This window comes from Danaus plexippus, chromosome 26 (genome assembly GCF_018135715.1).
Source record: "Danaus plexippus chromosome 26, MEX_DaPlex, whole genome shotgun sequence".
Classification (NCBI taxonomy): domain Eukaryota; kingdom Metazoa; phylum Arthropoda; class Insecta; order Lepidoptera; family Nymphalidae; genus Danaus; species Danaus plexippus.
The window spans coordinates 554,560-578,791 of NC_083554.1; the positions used below are offsets into that span (position 1 = coordinate 554,560).

Genomic DNA, 24,232 nt, shown 5'->3' on the forward strand with positions numbered 1-24,232 from the left:
TACCTTCATTGTCCTGAAATCTGTGAAACAACGAAAATTTATGATTCCTAAAACCCAGGATCGGCGAATGAGTTTTTAAAACGTTTTACTGCTTCTAAGACAACGTTTTGAGGTCATGAGCTAGTCTGATTATAAACTAATATTTTTTTATAGGAAGGCAGCGTATATAGTTTGCTGGTTCTTTATCCCTTACAAGTGATGGTGTAATGGCCCAACCGTGGTGCCAGAGAATTGTTTGAGAAGCTTGGTATATTAATAATATTAATATTAATAATGATCAGCTACATTGGATGAAATAAACCATTTTGCCGGCACAATTAACAGCAATACATATAATAATATGTGACCACTAACTCCAGTCTGGACAGATATCTGTCCATTTCAGTGTAAACATTGAGTGTCTCTCTTTCTCAAATCAACAATAACCAATAAATCCGTCAAGATGGCGGGTATGAGCATCCATCATGTACGACTGAGGATTCAGGAGTAGCGAGACAAAGATTTGACATCAAACATTGGCTTGCAGTTCCCGGAAACAGTCAGCTTATTACGTGAGAGAGTTTGTTTTGGGATGTTCTCAGTAGTGTTGGCTTAATTTTATATTGTATTCGCAATAAATTTGATGATACGCTGCGTCATTGGTGACGGATAGTTCCGATAACAGTTATATGTATTACACATAATAATAATTTATATAATAATTATATCATCGAATTATCTGATTGTTTTATCACGATGTCAAAAGTTTGCTAAATAGCTAGTGCTAGTTACATAGCTAACGACAGTCTTAGTGAGCGTGAGGAAAGTTGGGCAAGAGAATAGTATGAGACATAAAATATTGCAATAAATTGTACGTTGATTTGAAGAGAATACTTTGTGTTCATTGTAGAGAAACGTCGGTTAAAGTGTTTTCTTTCAGTCAGCGATATGAAGCTTTAGAGAGGAAAATTATCAAAATAACATTTAACGACTTCGACCAACATTTGTGTATTTGCGATAGCCGTAACGTCTTAAACCACCAGGTTTATTATGACTCCACTGTTAATTTCTTTGTAAGGGTGTAGTCGTGACCTTCCATCGTGAATATTGTGTCAATAATAAATAATTTACTAAACAAATCATTGCGGTGAGGATTAAAAAATGTCCCTGAAAATGTTGGTCCAATGTTCATTGGCGTTGGTTGAATATCCGTTGTCGTGGATCAGTGGCATCTGGCAGCGATGGAAGCATTGGCGGAGTTGGCGGCATTGGCAGGAATTGGCACGGTTGTTCAGTGGCAGTTGCGCGTGCGCCGGGTCCGCCGCTGCTATCAGTGTCGTATCTAACGATCGTTCGGAAGTGAAGTGATCAAAGTTTCTATATATACTGTGTTTATAATTATTGTTAATCATACAATAAGGGAAATAATTTAGCAGGTAATTTGGTTTTAAATTTTTATCCTACAGTTTTTTTTATTATTTTTTTATAATATATCCGTTATATCATTCTTAAATATCCTTTATTATGTATATTTATAAATGTTTATAATAATTTAAAATAGTACTAAGTACATACAAAAATATGATTAAAATTAATAATTCTTTCATCGCATCCGAGTGTAATATATGTGGAGAAGAACATTGGAACATTAAAGTTATTTATAATATTCAGTTAACTGTTAAGTCTCGTAGTTTATTGTTATACGATAATAATCAATGTAGACACGAATTAGTGACATGCCGTTAGTTTTACTCGTCAACATCTATCCATAGGTCAATCGTTTATAACTGACACAAAAATTAACTTTTGAATGAATTTTCACGAAAATTATTTTCACTTCTGATTTTGTAATATAAATGAAATCCGTGTAATGAACCCGCGATCCATCAGTCTATCAGGTTGGTGGTCGGTCATAGAAACGCTTTAATTAAATAGTAAATTTATAAACAACATTAAATAAATGTACGAATTCAGATTTATGAACATTAATATTACATTTTTAATAGAAGCACTCTTTCTTTTGCTATTTATCTTGTTAAATAAATTTTCTTACAAGTCGTCTGTCCATTATGAAGGTGCTTAAATGTGTTATAAAATCTCTCTCCTCCATTTTTTGTTGGAAACAGTAATGACGTCATTAATAAAGATATTACTTTGTCTTATATTATTAAGATATTTTTTTAAATAAGACCCAACAGACGTCTAACATATGCATTATGAAGAGATAAACATTAGTTCCCAAGTAAATCGTTTCTAACACAATATTTCTATTATTTGAAAGCAGCGTCTGTGCATAGTACACATGACTGAACATGAACATGACTACGCCAGCTTTATTTTTGATTTTCATAAACCAGTATCAATAATATACACCATTACTTATGTAATAGAGTTATTTCTAGTGCAGACTGTGTCAAACGGACAGCTTCATACTCAGATATTTATTGTCTAAATATAATTCAATGAAATCATCGAATAACCAATGTGTAGTTAATATATGCAATTTTATTTCATCAAATATTTCTTCTTACATTTTTTATACTGTGAAGTAAAAACTGATATACGGGTAGAGTATTACTTCGAAGCAGCCCTAGTAAGTTCGTCTCAAATTTGGTTAGGTAGAGAGAGGAGCTTGGACGGTGGAGGTGAGCTTTAATTGCGTCTAGATAGGGGACCCTTAAACCTACATTTGGATCTCAAGACCCAGGCACTGATGAAGCTCCTCTCCCTGCAACGCGGTGGACCCGGCGCCCGCACGGTGAATCCATGGAATGCTGAGAGGTGTCGTCTCATGTCTCTTACTAAACTTTCCATATTAGAACATGTTTGTGTAATGATATTTCAATTATGACATGTCGTTCTTTGTCTTTCGCTGCACATCCGTTATGATTCCCTTCTATTATCTTAGCTACTCGATCATCAGTAACAAAACCTTATGTCATATGTGCAGACCACAGTTCATTGTATATTATCATAAGCCATCTAACTGGCTATTCATTATTTAGTATTTCACTATAACGACGTTTTTATTTATATTATTAGCAGTATAAGGGATAGCTTAGTTATAAAAACGTCTTCATAGTCGTCCCGTAAGTCGCAGTTTCGCACCCTGCTCGTATGTTTTTTACTGTATATTGCTATATGAATTTAATCTCATCTTACAATAATGAAGCCTCGTAATCTGTTCCGTATGATATTAGTCTCTTTGATCTCTGCTGTCAAGGATCAAGGATCCCGTGGCATCGGATCGATTATTTTGGAATTCGTTTGAACGGTTTTCGATCGTTCTCCAATAAAACATTTGATTTATGTTTACGGCACTTTCGTTTTATAATAATGTGAATGTAAATATTAGGCTTTGCTTCAGCGATACTGTTTAGTATTGTTTGATATAAATAAGCTTGATCCATATAGGTTATATATTTTTATTTTATAATGTATAGACAATGGAAATAATGGAATGATTCTTTTTAGGTTGATTACTTTAATCGACAGGTGTATTTGTCTTAAGGGATTTAATAAAAAAATTTAATATTGTTGTATCATTCCGATCCAAATATTGCTACGGCTTGTATAATGGTAATGATTGCTGTATGGTTTCATTAAACTTACGATGATTCACAGCCAAAAGGTAAATTTCCGGACGGTCTAACTGATGTCATATTTGAAAGACCATTGATTATGGAAAACATCAAAAAAATATTGGTTTACTTAAAATATTGTGTTGTTTTGACAAGTTAATAATATTTATTAGTTAAAGGGTGGAGAGGAGTCATGTGCATACCTTAAAAGTAAGTGGATATCCTCGTAAGGTGGGTGTTTCACAGGGACCTACTCCTAGTACATTTTAATTCTTCTTTTATCAATAATCAATTCTTAAACATAACGTATTTAATATTAACCGCTAGATTTGTGATATGCAACATAAAAAGTTTTATAATATTCCACTTATTTCATATGTAAATGTGAATGAAATTCATACCGACTGATTTGTTTTGCTATAACACATGAACTAAAGCAAATAGTTGGTTTTAAACCCTAACTTAGTTAAATGATGAAGTGACTTTACCTAATAAGTAAAAACGTAATGGAATAGTAGAGTCAGGAAGTTTTTACAATTATAATCTATGACGAGAGATAGGAATCTTATTAAATTAAAATCAAAACTCTCTACATTGCTCCCCTGGAGATGCTGTTAGAAATGTCGCACGAATAGTCTTCTAATGGAGTCCAGTATTCATATATTACGTATTTTGTGGATTTTTTAACATAAAGTTAGTCTAAAAGCGCCTTCACGACTGTTGTTTTGTTGTGATCTATATATATTTTGTTGGTGTTATTCTTTATACCGTTATTTATGGTATCTAGACAGCTTACTGCGCCAGACTTTACATTATATTTACTTTATCTTGCTGTATCGGTCATAAAGTCATACAGGAAACGTCATAGCTTTTCGTATGTCTCTTCTACTTGTGTTTTATACCTAAATCTTAAATAGTCTCCAATATTTGATGATAGTATTTGTTGTAACCAAAGTAACATTGTTTAACACAGAATAAATATTTTAAACTTAAAAATTAAAATATCATATGATAAATAAATATGTATGGTGCTATTTATCTTTGATTATATTTTTAAGTAGTTCATGTATTTCACCATTAAATATTACATTCCAGTTTCGATTAAAATAAAGAAGAAATTGAGAATCTTTAATATATTCTGACCCCTAAAAAAATACGAAATTTGTATTGTTATCTAAAAAAATATAAGTATAAGAGCACATATGAAGTGCCCAAAAGTGTCAAACTATATAGGGATCCCGACGGAAGAAAACCGGAAATTCCTCGTATCGATTTCCACGGCATTTCATCAACGTTAGAGGAAATAAGTAGAGGAAATAAATAGAAAATTGTCTAAATCTGCACCGGGACCCGATGGTATCCCATATATAGTCTTTAAAAAACGATCATCGGTTAGTAAACATCTCACAAATATATATGGTAAGATCTGATCAAGGAAGCAAATCCCAGATTGCTTCGGGAAAGCAATTTTTGACCTAATTCCCATAAAAGAGCGAGTTACTGATCCGAAAGATACTGGACCGATAGCCTTAACAAATAACATATCTAAAATCTTTTTCTCGGTTCTACAAACGAGAATGACGCGATTCTTACCAGGTATTTTAGGTCAAATCACCAGAAAGGGTTTTTACCCAGGATTTCTAGATGCCTAGAACAAAACACTTTGCTGTCGGAGAGTTTAAAATATGCTAGGAAAATCGAGAGGTAAAACAGTTTGTTAGATAGAATTAGAGAACGCGTTCGGGTCTATACAACATGAAATAATTTTATCTGCGCTAAGATGCTACAACTTTCCAACACTAGTTAATGATTTGATCGCGTCATATTACTCAAAATTAAAGTTTTCTATTTACTTTGAGCTACAATGTAGGACTCTTTGTTGTTGTTAATCTCCAATAATATTTAATATTGTAATTAATATCTTAGTAGATGAACTAATCAGCAACGAGAAAAAATTGTGGTATCGGTTAAAGTTTATAATAAATACACAAAATCCAGTTTAGCCTTCGCTGACGATCTCGCAATACTGACACGTAACCCCAAATACTGTCAAGTACTATTGGATGAAGTGGATCAATTCTGTGATTGGACGGATGGATTGAGGGCAAAACCAAATAAATGTCACTGTCTGTGTCTCGGTAGGCGGAATACAAGATATACCTCATACGATCCGGGATTATATATACGTGGTCAATGCGTTTCGGTTACAGAAAATGCATGATTTAAATTTATTGGTAGCAAGATTGACAATATAGATCGTACTTAGAAGAAATAGTAGATAGCTTTGAAAATATTTCAACAAGGTAAATAACGAACCGTGCAGTAACGTCAAAAAAGCTTGGATCTGCCATAATTACCCAACTTCACGTTTTAAATTGGCCTTTTGTTGTCTATGATTTTAATAAAACCCTTTTGCCAAAGTTAGATGCAGGCGTCGTAAAGGTGTGGAAGTTGTGGCTCGGGCTTGCGTTATCTGCTGATTCGCCAGCTTTATTCAGAGATCGCAATAGTTTTGAGATAAATCTAAAAAGGCCATGGATATCGGCCAATATTTCCGCCGTTACTATAGGGTTCTGGAAATCATATGTGAAGCGGTTAGTCTTTCGATAGCCAGTGCGCAAAAAGAAATAACCACTAACGAGCGATTAAAAGGTTTTGCGAGAGAAATCACGAGAGCTATAAAATCAAACGTCAAACCTTATTTTATCCTTAAAGCGACTCTGGATTGGACTATAATGATGGATACGTATGAGAAAGAATACAAAATCCCACAGGATATTCGTGCGCCGGCCTCCAGAACATTCTTATTTTTGTATTTGCGAATTTTAAAGAGTTTACGGTTCCTTAAACCAACCAACCAACATCCCCAAAGACCATGCCATCAAGGTCCGCACCCCGACTTGACACGTGAAACCAATGAATGGTAAGAAATTTTGTCTCCTGTAATCCTCGTGTATTTTTAGAATATTTTCTGCTGTTTCTATACAACAGGTTAGTAATAGTCTCCTTAATCCCCGATCTACTGGATATCTCACCACACTTAATATAAACTGATATGCCTTACGAACGTTAACAATGCACTCATTCAATTAGTTTTTTAATATTTGCTCAACTATTTTTTTTAATATTTCTGGTAAAGTTTAAGTTGCATAAATTATAGCTCAAACTAATTAAAAGACAATTTAAAGCTAGAAATGTTATGTATGTCTATAGACAATATTAACAAGCAACGTATTTGAAATTATATAACATTTTTTTTTTAATAGGAAGAATCTAACGTGTCTGTCTAGTTTCATTGACGATCTAGTGAAAATGTAAGATCTTTCACAAGTCTAATTATATAGATTTACACAATAAAGATTGAACTCTAAAATATAAAATATAAATTAAACTAAGTTTCTTCGGATATATATTTTTTATTATTTAGTAAATAATTCGGACGTTTCGGTTCTTTTACACGTTTATTTATCTGTTCTTTTACACTTATTATAATCACGGTGGCTGTAAAGGAAACGAAACGTCAAATTAATAAAATACGCGTATTATCGGAAAAAACTTGTTTCTTTTAACTGTTAGCAGTCTGATGATTACTAACTGCTTTTATAATTGTTACCGAAATTAATGATGTTAAAATCAAGTCACTTGGTGAACGAATTACACGACTGTCGAACAAAAAGGTCATATTGTTAACTAATAAGTAATAACTGTGTTGACGTTGGTTAGTTTACATAACAAAGTGTCATGTCAACGAGCGATCCGGCCAACGAGCGATCCGGACACAACCAGCGTATCGACTTACCATCGTATGACTTTGTCCATTCAATACATTCTAAATATACAATGTATATAACGAAGAACTAACAATTTTGAATAGAGTAGTTGCTATACATATAAACTTATTAAATTTATAATTTTAGAGCAGCATGTTTTTAGATTAGGTACATATAGGAAAATTGCTGTTACTTAAATCTAGACGTTTCTTATATTAGAGCGAGTCAGTTACAAGATAGGGTGTTTTGACTGAACGTCCTTCGACTGAAGTCTAATTATATAGAGCAATTCAGAATTATCCTCGGAGTTCTGTTTCTTATTATAGCAGTTTTGAAGTTATAATATATATTTTAATATTTTTAATCTATTAAGGGTTAATATACCGTATCTCTAAAACCTGTTTTTGTACTAGTTATACATACTTCCACACACTGTCTTATTTTTACAAAACCATACTATTTATGAATGAGAAATTTGTAGAGATTGATTTATTTAGGTAAAAACGTATTTATGAACGTATGTTCGTTACTCTGTAACTCAAAAACTATGATTTTGTAACATTCACGTGTCGGAATAACACAGTTTATAATATATTTGCGCATTGTTTGATTTCGCCATAACATCCTGATTCGCCACCTTCGATGGCGAACATTCTTGATTCTCACAACTTCTGCGAGAAGATCATTTAAATAGAAATTATTCATACAATTGCATTTGGAATACTTTGATCTTTTTATATATGTGTATATGTGATTCCTTGTTAATTTTCTGCAGTTAACGATATTTATTAAAACGCTAAAGTAATTCTTATATTATCTATTGTATATAAAACACGTCTTATAATTCTTGGTGTGTGTAAACTGTTTATAGAACGATCGAAGAACCGATGACTTCATATTATTGTAATATAAAGGTCGGTGCAATAATACATCGCTCCAACTAACTTATATGAGATTATAATCTACATTTATAGAATTACATTTGATTTGATGTGTTAAATATAAAGATTATTAATAAGGAATAGATTTTAAACTTGCAAAAAGGACAGAGCATTATGTAGTCTTTTCTAAAAGGTTTTTGGTTTGGTCTAAAATATGCTATAGCGGAATTATATTAGAGTTACACATCGCTTGGAATAATAACTCCTACAACCACTCTGGATCTAAACAATGAAGAAATCTTGAAATAAGACAATCTTGCAGAATCTAAGTATTTTTTTTAATTTAAAACTGATGGGAGGTTGTTACCGTTATCCACGGACATCTGCAGCATGGTGTTGTGGATGAGTTGTCAGCCTTAAGGTGAAGGGAAGGATGAAAGGATGCTGATGGTTCAACAACCATCCTTTAAAAGAGGTGAATTGCGTTTGGGCTGAATTGAGAGTCGAGTTTTGTGTGTTGCTGGCATGATAAACAGAAAGGCCCCGATACGAATCGCAGTTGCAGGGTCTCTTTGCATCCAATGCCAATGAGAGACGCTTATCACCTCCAATTAGACTTAGTCTGATGCAGGATAGAAGGTCATTGCACACATCAACATCCCGGGAGAGGAATGGGTGAGAATAAGGCAAGGGCAAGCGGCTCTCTCAGTCATTGGATGAAACGCAGCCTTTAAAAACTACTTCAAGTCGACCTTCTGTGAGAGGGTAGTTTTTTTCCCGGTCGAGCCAGCCCACGTTCGAGATGTAGTAACTTGACCACATATGGGCTCTACCACCTTAAAATGAAATATTTTTTTTATTCGCTACATTATTTATCGCACTCTCATTGTGTATAGAAGAGCATTACATTATATATCTGTTGTAATGATTAGAGATGTACATTCCACAACTATATAAAGGACGTGTTACTGGCGATGCGTTTGTACGATTCCCTCATCAGATCCTTTGTTTCTAAATCTAAATTACTTGTACATTCGTTTATCTAAATATTTGATTCAATCACACCGCACTTGGCCGGCTGCCGGTTGATTTATAGGCAGGTTCTGAAAATTAATGGGAAGGTAAACGCTGTTCGGGGAAATATTATATATAGTGTACGTACAAGTTATTTTAAAACAAATTTAAGTCTAAGAAAGTTATATATATATTCATAATTTTTCTTGATATTCTTCTGTAATAATGTTTTCATGATAGCTTTTATGTTTTATATCAATTTGTGATCAACCGATTTCTGGTTCGAAATTTTCCTTTTAAGGTAACTGCGAAATAATTATAAATATGTTGCGCATTCCATCTATTTTTAATGGAATCTCACAAATACCGATAAGTCTCGGCTATGCTAATTTGATAGTAGAATGTTTACTTCAACATAAAATACTTTCAATGTAGTCTGTCACGTTTGACGCGGACAATATATCAGGCGGTATTTATCAACTTTGAATTCTAAGCAAATTATAAATTTTAATCTACTACTTCGCGACTGTTCATCAACGTGTTTAGGTATAATTGCTGTTTAAATACTTAACTTATTTTTAATGACATATCATCATTTAATTATTTCTGATAAAGTTATTTACGGAACAAATGCTTGCAATGAATAAGTAAGAGCTTTTTGACAGCTTGGTGTGACCCCGAAAATTATTTGTATATATAAGAAATTTAAATGACAGCTCCAGTTAGTATAAAACTAATTATATTTCAGCTTATTATTTGACTATTACCTAGTTTTTATTGTAATATAATTTTATACCATTTTAGATGGATAGAAGTTTATCTTAACTTTTCCGTACTCTTTAAAAGTCACTAACAATAACATACATGTGAACAGACATGAAATCGGAAAGAAATTATTTTCTTTAAATGTTTTAGAATTTTTCTAAGCGATAAAGAAGAAGATATATTTGGTACTTGGTACCTACTTAACTTTGTAATATATTTCTCGTTTAATTCGTTTCCAGTAGTGTTCAAAGTTCTTGTATGAAGACATTAGTTTTGCCACAGCTAGTATGAAAACAGATACGTATATTAATGATTCGTTGATTCGCTTTATTACAGAAATTTTAAATTAATATTAAGGTTAATAATTGGAATCTAATTGTCGCAAAACGCTCGGTTCAGTATCTTTATTATTATACACTACTATGAAATGTTTGCGACCATTTTATATTTAGTTCTACAAATATAGCGCCTACATCATTGGGACGGTGCACTGCGTGACGTCGGCAGTAATCTATATCAAATAAACTAAAATACACCAAATGCTGTTGTAATACAGTCTCGTTTTATATGCAGGCTAAGAATCACAAGACGACAATATATAAATGCGATAATAGACTCGAATATCTGATAATAAGGTCGAAGTTTCATTACTGGATGTCAGATTTGAAAGATGACGGTGGCTTCAGATGTGACAAAGATTTCACCGGCCAATTAATGTAGGATGGTTACACACGAACAACCATATAAATACTTGTACAATGAAAACTTTGTAATAAAAAAATTTACGTTCGAATAGAATTGTTGTAAAGAAGATACGAGAATATTTTCCTATCTTCGAAAAAATTTGTATTGCTAGACTTGTCAGGATTTTGTGTTGAAAGAAAACGTCTCCAAGGAAATATATTTGTAAAAAATTCTGAGATTTGTAAATGTAATCGATAAATCACTATTAGGAACAGTCTTGGAAACACTTCCGTATCATTACTTTAAATCTTTGATCTTTTGTGGCACATCAGCATCGTTACTCTTATTGAATAAGCTCGCAAGTGCAACATTCAACTGTATTATTGTTAAACAGAATCCGCAAATGTCATTATACACGTAACTGTTGACATCTAAATAACCGATTAGTAAAAAAAAAAAAATAACACAATTGAAACTGTTACATGACGTTGTGATAATTTTGCAAATCTATATGGGGCGACGCCTCAGAGATTTTTTCATCCAACGTCTTATTGACATGACTTAATAACGAATTGTATTGTGCTCGTGAAACCCGCTGACGTGTATAATGAAATAGGGAAATGCGTGTAACTATATTTAGAATATAACGCAACCGAATAATAACTGAAAGATACTGAAACTCAAACGGCGATCATCAAAATATAAAATTGCCAGACAACAGATGCGTTTCCGTCCATTGAAACATGTTCAAGATATGACTCGAGACGCTTGTATAATGAAAGCATGCTCACGCTGACTCCATGAACCGGCGAGGACGAGTTAAACAAATAATATATATCAATTAATATATAATAATTAATATATCACATACCTTTCTCTAATAAGATATTTCGAATACTTTGCTTAAACGATATGTTTATCCCAAATCGCATCAGCACACTATAAACGGATAGTTAATAGTTTTCGGGAGTAAAAAGGTAGACTATCTGTAGATATAGTATATATAGACGGAGTAGTCCATAGATACTAGATTTGGGGCTCAGTAATAATCTTTGAGCGACTTGTTATTCGGGTTAATATTACAAATAAATAATATAAATAGCCGTGACCGAGCGTCGACTATTTCTCGAGACCCTACGCGCCCCCGCCTGATTCAGAGCTTATCAGATAAGATATGAATCACATTTAAAATGTTATAGCCAAATAACTATTAATTTTAAAGGAATTTAGATGTCAAAGCATTCTCAAAATTATCACGAGAGACACATATTTAATTAAAGCTTTTATGAAGACCTATATATTTTAACAGGTCTCTTCGACGTAATAAAATGTATCCTTATTATAAAATGTATATGAATTGCTGTTTTTAAAAAGCATTTTAATATTCTGCGTAATAATAAAACCATTTTAAGCGTAAACTTGGAAACTCATCGAGCGTCCAAATCCCCGCTTGGTTACCTAACTTCTAAAGATATATTTTTGGTAAATGTCAGAAACGTGACATAATAACCTACTTATTAGTAAAAAAATCTTTATTTCTTCTTAGAAACATTTAAACCGAGATGATTTTCTTTAGAATACGCACGGTTCTTTATATCTGGTGGCACAATTAATGATTCAGATGGTCCAATTTTCGCTAAAGACTTGTTTGTAAAACTGTCGGCTTCGGGAGATACGATGCAGAAGACTCATTGACAGAATCACTCATTGCTCGAATGCATTAGCGTGTTGTAATAAATGACGTCAATGTGGTAGAAAGTAGGGATGGGTGTCACTGACAGCGGAGAGGTAGCGGTTACAAATAAGATATTTATGAAAAAATATTACTAAATTTCAAAGAAAAAATTTAAATGTTTTAGAGCTTTATTAAGCTTTTATTTATCATGTTCACAAGAAGGGAGAACTGTAGTTGAAATTAAAAAGAGGTATTTTAAAACTAGTCTGGAAAAAAGATTAAGGTAACTTAAGTCTTATGAAAAAACATATTTAGAAGTATTTATTATGATATATTTATTAGCGGTTATTGTCATACAATTGCAAATAATGGGGAAAGTGAAGATACAATAGAAATGGTGCCATCAAAAATAGCTATTGTAGTGTCTCTTTTTATAAGAAACCTTATTTTTGAGGCGATAAATTGTAATTTTGAATGTACGTGATACCAGCTGCTTGTTTTTAGACGAGTCTTAGCTGGTGTGTTCTGGCAACAATCATTCTATAATTCGATAGAAATAAGAAAAATCTCTTCGAATCGATTAATTCTACACAAACTGTTCAATAATAGTAGTCCGCTGTTGAAGCCAGCCATCCCCACAGTTTATTAGCGATCGTAAACCCGCTTCCAGACTATTGCCAAAGACCTTCCCACATAAACTATAGGTCTATAGAACTATATGTGTAGTATTGTATACAGCATTTGATTATTAATGTACATCAAACGAAACAGCAATTGATTCTTTATATAATAATAATAATTATTTTTTTATTTATAACTTTTATATGAAACAAATAAAGCCTTTCTGTGTTTGTGGAGTCTCATAAAATACACGTATATGTTTTGCGTCTTAGAACTGTTTCGATAAGTTATTCCATAGTATCGAATGCTGGATAGAAATATCCGAGGAAAGATTAGAGTAATGAGTCGGATGCGTAATTTTAGACGATAGGGGCGTGGCCTGCTGAGGACAGGGTTGTTGGTGAGTTACAAATTTTTCTCCTAACTCATATTAAGTCACGTTACCAATAATCGTGTGATTCAGCCTGATCCAGCCGTACTCTTTATTATTAATAGTATTCGTGTTTATATGTAGGCTGTGTTTTGTTTTTATTGTTGTATAACGTAACATCCTCCGACGGTTATTGTGAATGTTTAAATACTCTCGAATGTTGTTCACACACGTCAATCACGATTGTTATTCTCATTTCTATCCCAGATTTAGACGATGAAAATTAAATTTTCCATCTTCGTAATATAGAGATCTTATTTGTTTTTCGTCTTATGCGTTATTGTTAACGTTATATCACAAAGACTACGAATTATAACTTCGACTAAACTATGTTTCTTTATTTTGGTTTGGTTCAACAACAAATAATTATTGTAATTTTTTTTTTCCTTTTCTTTTGATATTCTTTGATAAATTGATGAGGTGAATTAAAATCTTTGTTTTTATATATATATATATATATATATATTTGTTATGTACATAAATAAAATAATGAACGACTAATCTTTTTATACGTCAAAAGGTTTAAAAATAATATTCGTTTAGAGAAAAATATATAATAAGATGAAAATTTTAATGTATTATGTAATTTGATTTATTTTGGATAATGTTATAAAAGTATAAGTACATTGTGTGGCCAAATATTGTATTAAAAACACTTACAAGACGTCTGCGTCATGACTCACAGACTGACCCACAGACGGCTATAATAAATGTGACTAATATATCATATACTATAGGAGTATTGGTATAAATATAGCATATATACTTAAAATTCACCTGAAGTGAAGTCCCTTGAAGTGAAGTTCATTAGTTTACAATTATTAGTCACAGGTTTTAAAGACTCATCACTACAATTGAAGAGTTGAGGAGATAGAGATGTATGTTGCTTTGCGTCAATTCATTGTTCGGTTAAAGTCTTTTCAAGTAAGTTTTCATAGTGAAAGTGAATATAGAGAAACAACTAGAGAAGATGAGAAGTTATTACAAATATAATTTGATTTTCTTACATTTGAACCCAAGTAAAGATGACTGACTGACTTGGTTTTAAAAAACTATATAGAATTAATCTTTTGTTTTTTTTTTTGAATAAAATATGAAAATCCAATTCTTATAAATCCTATGAATACTTTAATGAAGCGAGGAATTGTTTAAATAAGATTTCTTTGTTTTTAATGTGATTTTTATTATTTCAAAACCAACACAGCTATTGTGTTATTTGTAAGGAATAACGAATGTCTAGATTACTGCGGTTTTACGATTCCAGATTCGTGAAACAGCGGCGCCCGTGATATGCGCAAGAGTGCTAGTTTCTTGTTTATAGTCTAGAAATTGAAATGACACTTAAACATGCATTTTACGATCAATCCTCTCGTTCAATGACGGTATGACGGGATTTGGAATATTTTAAACGCCTTTTATTATATAACATTCAGTTTTAAGTTACAAATAACTGCTTCTAAGGAGTTTTAGCACGGTGACCACGTTTGGACGAAAACGATTGTCATTCATTATAATTTGATTGATAATTTTTACAAGAATTTTAACTCAGAAAACGTACACTTCATACTTTAAATGTAAGGACTATATTAGTTACTACTTTCAATTTTCCATTTTTGCGTCTTATACCAATACAACAATTAAGTCTTAACTTTAACCAAAGTCGCAGCTTTAGGGAATCTGCAGAAGATTGTTATGAATTATATTTAAGATTGATTTTGATGAAATAAAAGATTTTCACTGTCATTAGCAATGAGATTCATGGAATTCATACAAATAGTCCTAGCTGGATGATGTATACGGAACAATAGTAGAAAGCAGTAGTAAATGTCGTGGCGACCTCGAGTGTTCGGGAGACGTTTTAGTTGTAGTAATAAACCCGCCATATTTATTTCTAATACACTTTAAGTGTTACGTATCGAGTACACGTAAATCATCGGTCTCGTTTGCGTCACCAGTCTTTATTCGTCTTGAAAGTCTCTCTGAGATTTAAATTTAATTTTAATTATATGTAACATTGATGTATCGAAGATTGTAATTATTTTTCGTCGTATGCCGTAAATTATGTAAGTATGGTTTGAGTTCACGTTCTCATTTCCATACAAAATAGAAAGAATTTTCTGCGTCTTATTCATAAACCTGTATTCATAATGTGATGATTTTCGTATGAAAGATCTTAAACTAGAAGTATGTAGTTTAACACGCGAAACTCGTGGTAAGGATGCTGAAAATAAAATAGCGTAAGTCACGTGACCGGTGCCCGCTTATTTAAAAAGTCACTCTTAAATATAATAAAATATATCAAATATTTTTATCCGACTTCACAAATAAGTTATCAATGTAAAATATAATCAAAATGACGCTGAGTCGTGTATCGTATAAATCTTCCCGTTTCCTTTATCGCTGGAAAAATGTAAGCGTTCTAATTTTCCTTTGGCATTGTTTCAATTGTCTTACAGAGAAAAGATATATGGAAAACTGTGTCTTTATTCATCTAAATAAAAATGGTTCAGGATTAATTCATTGTTTTATAATATATTTTATAACATTATAAGCAATACTTTTAAAAAGAAGGTATTGATGGACGGACAGAAAATATATATGTGTATAGTTAAAAGCTGTTTGCAAAATAACTATATAGGGTGGAAAATAGGGGTCCGTACTGAATTAGGAAATTAAGTCTTAATAGGAAAAATTAGTAAATAAAAAAAAATCCTCGTAAATTTATAGTGCAAATATATACTATATGACGTTATATATTTCGTTATGAGTAACGTTGTCAGTTTATAAGGCACGTACTAGATGCAACACACATACGACACTCGCTATCGTCTGGAAATCGTCTAAAATTAACATTAATTTAAAGCAGACGCGGCCGGTCACTCCGTGTTTATGTCTATTCTTAATCGGAAATAACGCGAATGTTTTAATGTATTTATGCTTAAAATTTTGTGTTTCAATTGCATTTATAATATATAAAAAAATATGTGTTAATAAAAATTTATTATTCAGAAATGAATTATATCAATTTTATTTACTATAAATATTAATTTAACTTGTCTATTTTAAATTATTACGTGGGTGTTCTTTAAACGATGTTGAGGTATTGCATGAATTGAAGTTTAAATGGAAAATATATCATGAAAAATTCGTCACACAAGCAGGATTCAAGGCTGTAACTATCGGAACATCGCGCTTCTGTAATCAAATGACCTTCATTATATATTTTCTGTATGAATTTTAACTTAATAACTGTTAATAATCGATAAAAGCTTTGAAGTCTTAATGCATATATGTATAACTTATAAGTAATAGGTAAAGTGATTGTAGGCATTATATGCACCATTACAATAGGTATTTATGAAAGTGTCCAAATTTAATACCACATATATATATTTTTGGTTTGGGGCTAAAAGCGACCTTGAACTTGAATTTCTCATTTCATTGTAATTGTAAAATTATATCACTATGTCAGATATACTATATCCATGTTGGTCATCTGAATTTATATAAACGCAATCAAATATAACAATACATAACTAATAACAATAGCAAGAGCTCTAATTAGAACACGCACCTGACATCGTAGATAGTGTGTTTTTCTAGGGTTGAAGTAACCCTTATGAAAAGTTTAGGGCGGGGTAGGGAAGGGTAGGGAAAAACTTTATTTGGGACAAGAGCATGACAGTAAATTTTCATCATCATCATCATCATGAGCCTATATAAGTCCACTGCTGCACAGAGGCCTCTCCAATTGCACGCCACTGCAATCGATTTTCGACTACGCGTTCAGTCAGTTTTAACCTAACAGAATATTTAACCCTAATTTTTGTATAAATATTATTGATATCTTTGTGTCATTTTTACTATAACTGTAATTTTTGCATGATTTCCATCGATTTCTAATTCTTTATATTATCATATTTGTTGTGTACAATTCACTATAATGTAAAACAATGTCACATAGTGTAAAATAATGTCATATAAGTATACACATACATACTGTCATATATGCGAGTATATGTCACGTATGACAGTTTGGTTTCTCTTGATCGGAGGTTAGCGGTGACGTCATTTACGAATATATCCAAATTACCAGAGTACCCTAACGTTACGATATGATAAAATGTGACAGGAGACATTTTTTTGCGAGTATCATTCGCCCGATGAGTATTATATTATTTTTATCCCAAATCTGTCTCTGCCAAAATTCCCTGGCAGTAGTGATCTTGCTGGTTAGTTGTAGGACAGTCCTGTTTTGTTTCTACTATACTATTTACTATGGTTTTATTAAATCAAATAATACTGACACCGAAATAGTATTTGAAGAAAATATATACAGTATATAAGTATTATAATATATTCAATTATTAAAAAAGATATTCACACTCGAACACCAAGAGATTCTCTAATATTGGCCATCACATACTAACCCACTGATTACATAAATCAATGCTTACTGAGAAGAATGTTTAAAACACTATGATTGGGAACATCTATCCATCAACAGCATGCGATATGTTTAAGATTAACTGAAAAATATGACTTATAACATTAACTGGCCAGAAGTTTTTTCCATATTTTTAGTTCTACCGTCATCATGACTGAGAAACATCTTTCATATAGCAAATATTAATTATCGCATACTACATACATCTCTAAAATCAGCAATGAATAGTTTGTAATTGACCAACCATACTCGTATCTTTGATGTGATTGAATTCAAAAGTTCCTGTCGTTATAAATCCGTTTTTATTTATCTTCACAGATTATCACTGAATTATAACAGGCGACATTATTTTATACATAAATAATTATCACCTCAACACCAATAACATATTAAGAACGTGTTGATGAATGTTATAAAACAAAACAAGGCTGGCTCATGCGCGCGAGCGGCAATGTCATTGCCTCCGCTAAATATACAGACAACAGTCGTTACCCTGTCCTCTTAGATATTGATATATTATATTATTATATATATAAATTATTAAAACGTTTATTTCAAAGTAAACGAACCAACATTCTGCTCTCTCTACAGTAAATTAAACACCACAAGGTTCGAGTAACTGTTTGAAACATTGAAATTTCTTTGGAGAAGTGAACATAATATAATAATATTTGTTGTGTATTAAGGATTTCGATCAAAGGCGTGTTTTACAACACTCTAATAGTATAATTGTGATAACTATATAATTTATTTAACGCGATGCATCCAATCATAGCCTTTATTATCATCTATGATTTATATAAAGTATTAATAATCATCCGCCCGCCCACAGCCCGCCGTTGACGTAACACGCACCTTACATGATTTGTTATTTTGTTGAATTATACATAAATTATAATTTTGTCGTCAATGGAAACTTATTTATGAATTAATCTCATACTACATTAATTAACTTTTAAAATAATTATAGTTTTAATAGTGTAAAAGATAATGCAATTAAGTCTTTTATGTTTTAAAGTAAGACTTAAGACTCAGTTATTTTGCTTAGAAATCGTTATTCTCTGATGTACAATAGGGATGGATTATTTATGTTATTCCTGAATTATTATAATATTATAAAGTTTATTAATAAATTACAGTTGTAAACAAGATTAAAAGAAAATATAGAAAAGTGTACCTTTCCCATTATAAAAGTAAAAAAAATATTATTGCGTAAAATTATCGATCCTATAATCATACTTATGCATCAATTACGTATAGTTTTTTTTTTTAAGCATCAATTACGTATAGTTTTTTTTAAGAACGCCAATTATATAGTAATATGCCTAATTTAATAGAATTAAGTAAACTTGCCAACATGAAAAATTCTAACAAAAAATTCACCAGAAACACAGATATAATGAATCCATTCGCTAAATGTGTCAAATTTATTGAGCCGTTTCATGGCACAATCGTGAGTTTATTTTTTACAGCTGTTTTTAGAATAATCTATAATAAATTTTCACCACAGAGTTGCAATATGTATTCCGACTTCAGAGAGTTCAAATGCCTCGGAGGTTATTCCTAAACTCAACTATCTCGGACAATACAGACGTAATGTCATAAAATGATGGTGTACATTGAAAAATCAGTGTCACGATGATAAAAAAAATATGTCAAAATTGAGTTTTTGTTTCCGTGTTCATAATCACCTTCGAAACTGTTTTCATTTCAGATGGACGCAGTGATATGTAAGCGAGGCGAGAACCCGCACGTGCCTGTGACTCGCGCGCCAAAAATCATAATGGCGAACTTTGACAAGTGATGCCAACACAAAAAAACTTATTTGATTAGTATTGAAATAGAAACCTTATCGAATTATTTATTAAAATTTAGATGTCATAGTGATTTTGGATAAGATATGTGAATAAAGTGTCTGTGAACGCGTGTCGCGTTTAAAGTGCAGTGATGACTTCTAGTGGCCTTTCCTGTTAGTAACCATGGGCATACAGGTGGAAAATAATGTAAATTATAGCAACACATGTAAGTAGAGTAAAATTATTTGCATTACGTAATATTTTTAGTTGGCAACATTCTTTTATATTAAAGCAATGTCATTTATATCAAAATGCAATGTAACGTAATGTTTCCCGTGTTTAACGAGAAAGATGAAAGATTGTTGGCTGCATCTATATAATGTTGTCTATTTCAGTAATTTGGTTATTTTTCCGAAGTTCAATGTCGTGTTAGTGACCTAGAAGTAAGGAGGGCGACTGAGACGGCTTTTTATATGAATAACAAATAAATATTTATATTAAATGTAGGTTAAGATCTTTAGATATTAAGGAAGTGAATAAAGTTTATAAACAGGAAAATCATATCAAGATTATTGAAAGATTTTCTTTTCGGAATTAAATGTCTCACGGATTTTGACGGTTCTTTTGTATAAGTTTTAATTTTAAGTTAGATTTAATAACTTTTTGGAACATTGTTCAATGACGAGTCATCATAATATTGTTTATAACATATTATTAATTAATCTATTATTAATTATTAATAATGGATGTCATAACGCTGCGTCACATACTATCGGATCACAGTGTAGTGACGTTTAAGTTTGTGGGCGTAGAATTGGCGAATATACAAAAATACTCTCATTTAGTTTCACTGTCAATATAAATTACTGTTAGAATTACATATTAATTATAATAATTGGATAAAACATCGGATAGTAATGATATAAGAATGATAGTGGCATAAGGATATCAAACCTCAAATTTGTTTTTTTTTTAAGTTTTTGAACGAATCTACTTAACAATAAGGTATGTTAAATTACTTTTAATTGAAAATAAAATAAATTGAAAGGTATAAAAATTTTATAGTTTGGATTTCTTGTTCATTCAATTAAAATTCGCTAATTTATCAGTTATACATAATTAATTAAGGCTTTTATTAAAAATATAATCGGAATTATTTATAAAGACTAACTGAATACAAATGACAACTGAAATTCTTAACACATAAAATAAAAAAAAACGTAAATAATACTATACAATATGGCGGAAAGTGAATTTATGTCAAATAAAGTCGCGTGTTCAGTAAATTGATATTGATAGACATAAATTGTTACAACGAGATGAGGATTCGCTAATCTGATACGTCAAGGTATCCTCGGAGATGGCCTTCATCCTGGATTCGATGTATTTCAGCTGCTAGACGGTAACATAGATGTTATACTTCCGTCTGTTGTATGTATATTGTATATTTCAATCTAATTAAAGAAATTGGTGTTTTAGTTTGGGAATTAAGTACGTTTTAAATTTTATAGATTTGTGTGTGTAATGCACAAAAGGTTTATGAAAAAACCAGAAAGCAATTCTTCAAAATTAATATAACGAAAATTGTATATACATAATATATATAAATAAGAATATCACTGATACTATGAACACCGTAGAGCTCTCAATAATTTCCCTATTATTTACAATCGATTGATTTTTATTGATTTCCTTTGCCTTATTTTAATGTTTGCTTATTCAAACTAGTGATTTCTTTGATGTCGGCTGTATGAAGTAAACGGTATGCTACAAACTAATCGAGTGTATCAGTGATGTAGTAGAGAGAGGAGTACAAATAGACGTGTCAGTCTGGCGAGGGAAGGGCTTCATATTCGACTGTAATTGATATACGAAAACATAAACAATCACATTCAATGTTATTTAAGGCAGATATACGAAACATTTAGTGTTATTTGTCTAGAGTCACAATAATGAAGCGATATTGTATAGAATACAACCTTATTATACTTGTCCCCAAAGAAATCAAAGGTAATTTGATTCCTCGCGATGGAATTATGTGAAAGATTTATTATACCAAAGTATTCGTGTCTCCTAAGTGTATTGAACCCACAGCAATACATCTTGTCACACTGTTTTATAAGCGTATTCATTATTTATGATTTAAATCACAATGAAAACATTTCCGGTTCGGATTTCGCGGTTTGCGGTAAACGTAATTGTAGGAGAAACAAATAAAGATAAAATAATTTACATTTAATCAGTAGGTTTTAAAATTTTTTCATTACAAACAACATGTCGTAGAGATTGTTTAATTTAATGTGTTTTTTCCTTTTGCATATTACTCAAAGTTATTCTGCCAATGTTTAATGATAAAAACACTAAGTAGGTTTTAATTAATAATTAATTCGTATTCTCTTATATACAGTAAATGATATAATGAAAAAAGATTCTTATGCAATTAATAAAATATAAAAGAAATAAAAGCAAACTAAATTCCCGTGACTAATAGTGTCCGTTTGTCAGTCACAGTTATAATTCACGGAGTCACACTTCCTAAACATTGAAAAAATATGACACGCAGACACATGTTCTTACAATTAATATAGAGTTTTATAAATTGTAATAATTTATTATAACATTTATATTTCCCGCACAAAAAAATTGTTACAAAATGCTGTTTGAACTTTAATGTTTATGACTAAGATCTAAAAATACAATCACCAATGATTCTAGGCCAGAAGCTTCTGTTATCCGATATCTTTGAGGTACTATAATATATGTCACTGAGATGTAGAAAAACTATGATTCCGACATGACTCACGGGAGTAGGATATTCGATATGAGCTGGTTGGCTTGATTGATTCGTCACCGCAATATTAATTAATAGCAAACCTGTGAAAATTACAAAAGAAACTCAGTATGTGATTTACTTGACTGAGATCTGTTTAAATATCGCCATCTTGAAAGTGCTGTCAAGGACTATACATATTTGTACACTTGACATTGCCCTAGACTCTACGGAAACATCTGAAGATTTTTTTTTCATTTGATGACCGAGCTTGGAGAGGCTTCGACGTGATTCTTCCCGATAAAAAAGTCTGTATGACGGGGAAATTACTTTTAAATTTTTATGTTGCTTAACCCTCATACTTAATCGTTTCAGGTATTTCAGCTTAGTGCCAAAGTACCTTGGACTGGTTCCTTAAATTACTTTGTAATATTAAGCTTACAAAATAAGAAGAATTAAATGTACAACTGGTTATTGGTCATTAGTGATGACGTTTCCGATCGACCGATATATGACATAAAACAAAACCGATTGAATCATAAGCACTGACAATACTTTAATGTATTGTATGTTGTTGCAATGTTAGTGATGGGACTTCGATTGTTATCGATCATTTGCATTGCTAATATTTATATCTTTATAGAGCGTTACTGGCACTTGAACGGTGACGTCAATAATGGAATGTATGTCGGATGCCCTTATGTGCTGGTTCTATTTGACGCCCCAATTCGTCCAAATTGTTACCTTTAGCACTGTGTGTTTTTATATTGTTGTTTTCTTTTATACAAGAAATCTAATATTTTCTCTTTATTAACAAATGAGATGACTGATGACATGTTATAATATATACTTATATAATTAATTTAAAAATATATATATTTTGTTATATTACATTATTTCTAACTTTTTGCTTAATTTTTTTCTGAATACAAACAACAAATAAAGGTATTAAAATCCTTAAATAGATTGATTTAACGCTGCTAAAAGTCACCAAGTAATTCTATATGTCACTTAACAAATCCACCTGAAAAGGTAACGCCATCTGTGTAAAGTGGGAGGCATCAAAGTCGACTCATACTCAAACCGTGACGTAGAATTGGAAAACGCAACTGGCGAGCTTTGAATTTTCCTCGTTTGCATCATTGACAACAGATGGCGCTGATTTAATTTTTATCAAAACAAAGTGTAAGTTTATTTTTGTATCCGAGCATTTTATAAGTGGCCTAGGATGTTAATGTTTGACACCCGTGCAAGATGCAATATACGAATTTTTCCAGGTCATAAAATTCGTTACTATAAAATTTTGTTTTTGTTTTTGTAATTTTCATAACGAAAACAATGGATTCGCTTCTATTTATCGATATTAGTCTGTCGATGTAGATAGTTATAATATTGTAAATATAATAAGTTTTTCTTTATAAAGAAACGAAGTGCTTGTAAAAAATAACGAGAGCTAATAATTTAAGATGATAGTTTTGTTAATGATATAAGCCTGATTAGGAATATTTCGTGTTAATGTTTTTCTGTTATTTAACATAATTGATACAGTGTTACTTTAAATATAACAGTAATTCGATACTGATAAAGATTGCGCAGAACAAATATGGTAGCATGAGGAGCGCGGTGCTATAATTTAAACACGCAAACGGTATAATTAAAAGAAGAAAAAATACTCCAGTGTGATTCCAATTCATACAAAAAATTAAAAAGATCACCGTGTCCGTCTAACTATAGATATAGTTGATAGATATAGTTGTCATTTTAAAATATACCTAATTTAATTGATATCTATAAAATAAAAATCTTAAAACACGAGTTT

General features: G+C 31.4%; 2 long non-coding RNA genes across 3 annotated transcripts; one reads left to right on the top strand and one right to left on the bottom strand.

The window, feature by feature from the left end:
* Positions 1-1,255: 1,255 nt before the first annotated feature.
* LOC133319660 (uncharacterized) lies at positions 1,256-23,265 on the top strand. 2 transcript variants are annotated; one of them, XR_009753207.1, is made up of 3 exons: positions 1,256-1,415; positions 19,562-19,869; positions 22,789-23,265. It is a non-coding gene; the product is annotated as an uncharacterized LOC133319660 (long non-coding RNA). The 2 variants fall into 2 exon arrangements; XR_009753208.1 differs by lacking the exon at positions 22,789-23,265 and adding an exon at positions 20,039-20,061.
* Positions 8,116-11,711, bottom strand: LOC133319670 (uncharacterized). Its single transcript, XR_009753217.1, has 3 exons — positions 11,546-11,711; positions 9,119-9,314; positions 8,116-9,047 (listed from the first exon to the last, which is right to left on the bottom strand). It is a non-coding gene; the product is annotated as an uncharacterized LOC133319670 (long non-coding RNA).
* Positions 23,266-24,232: the final 967 nt, after the last annotated feature.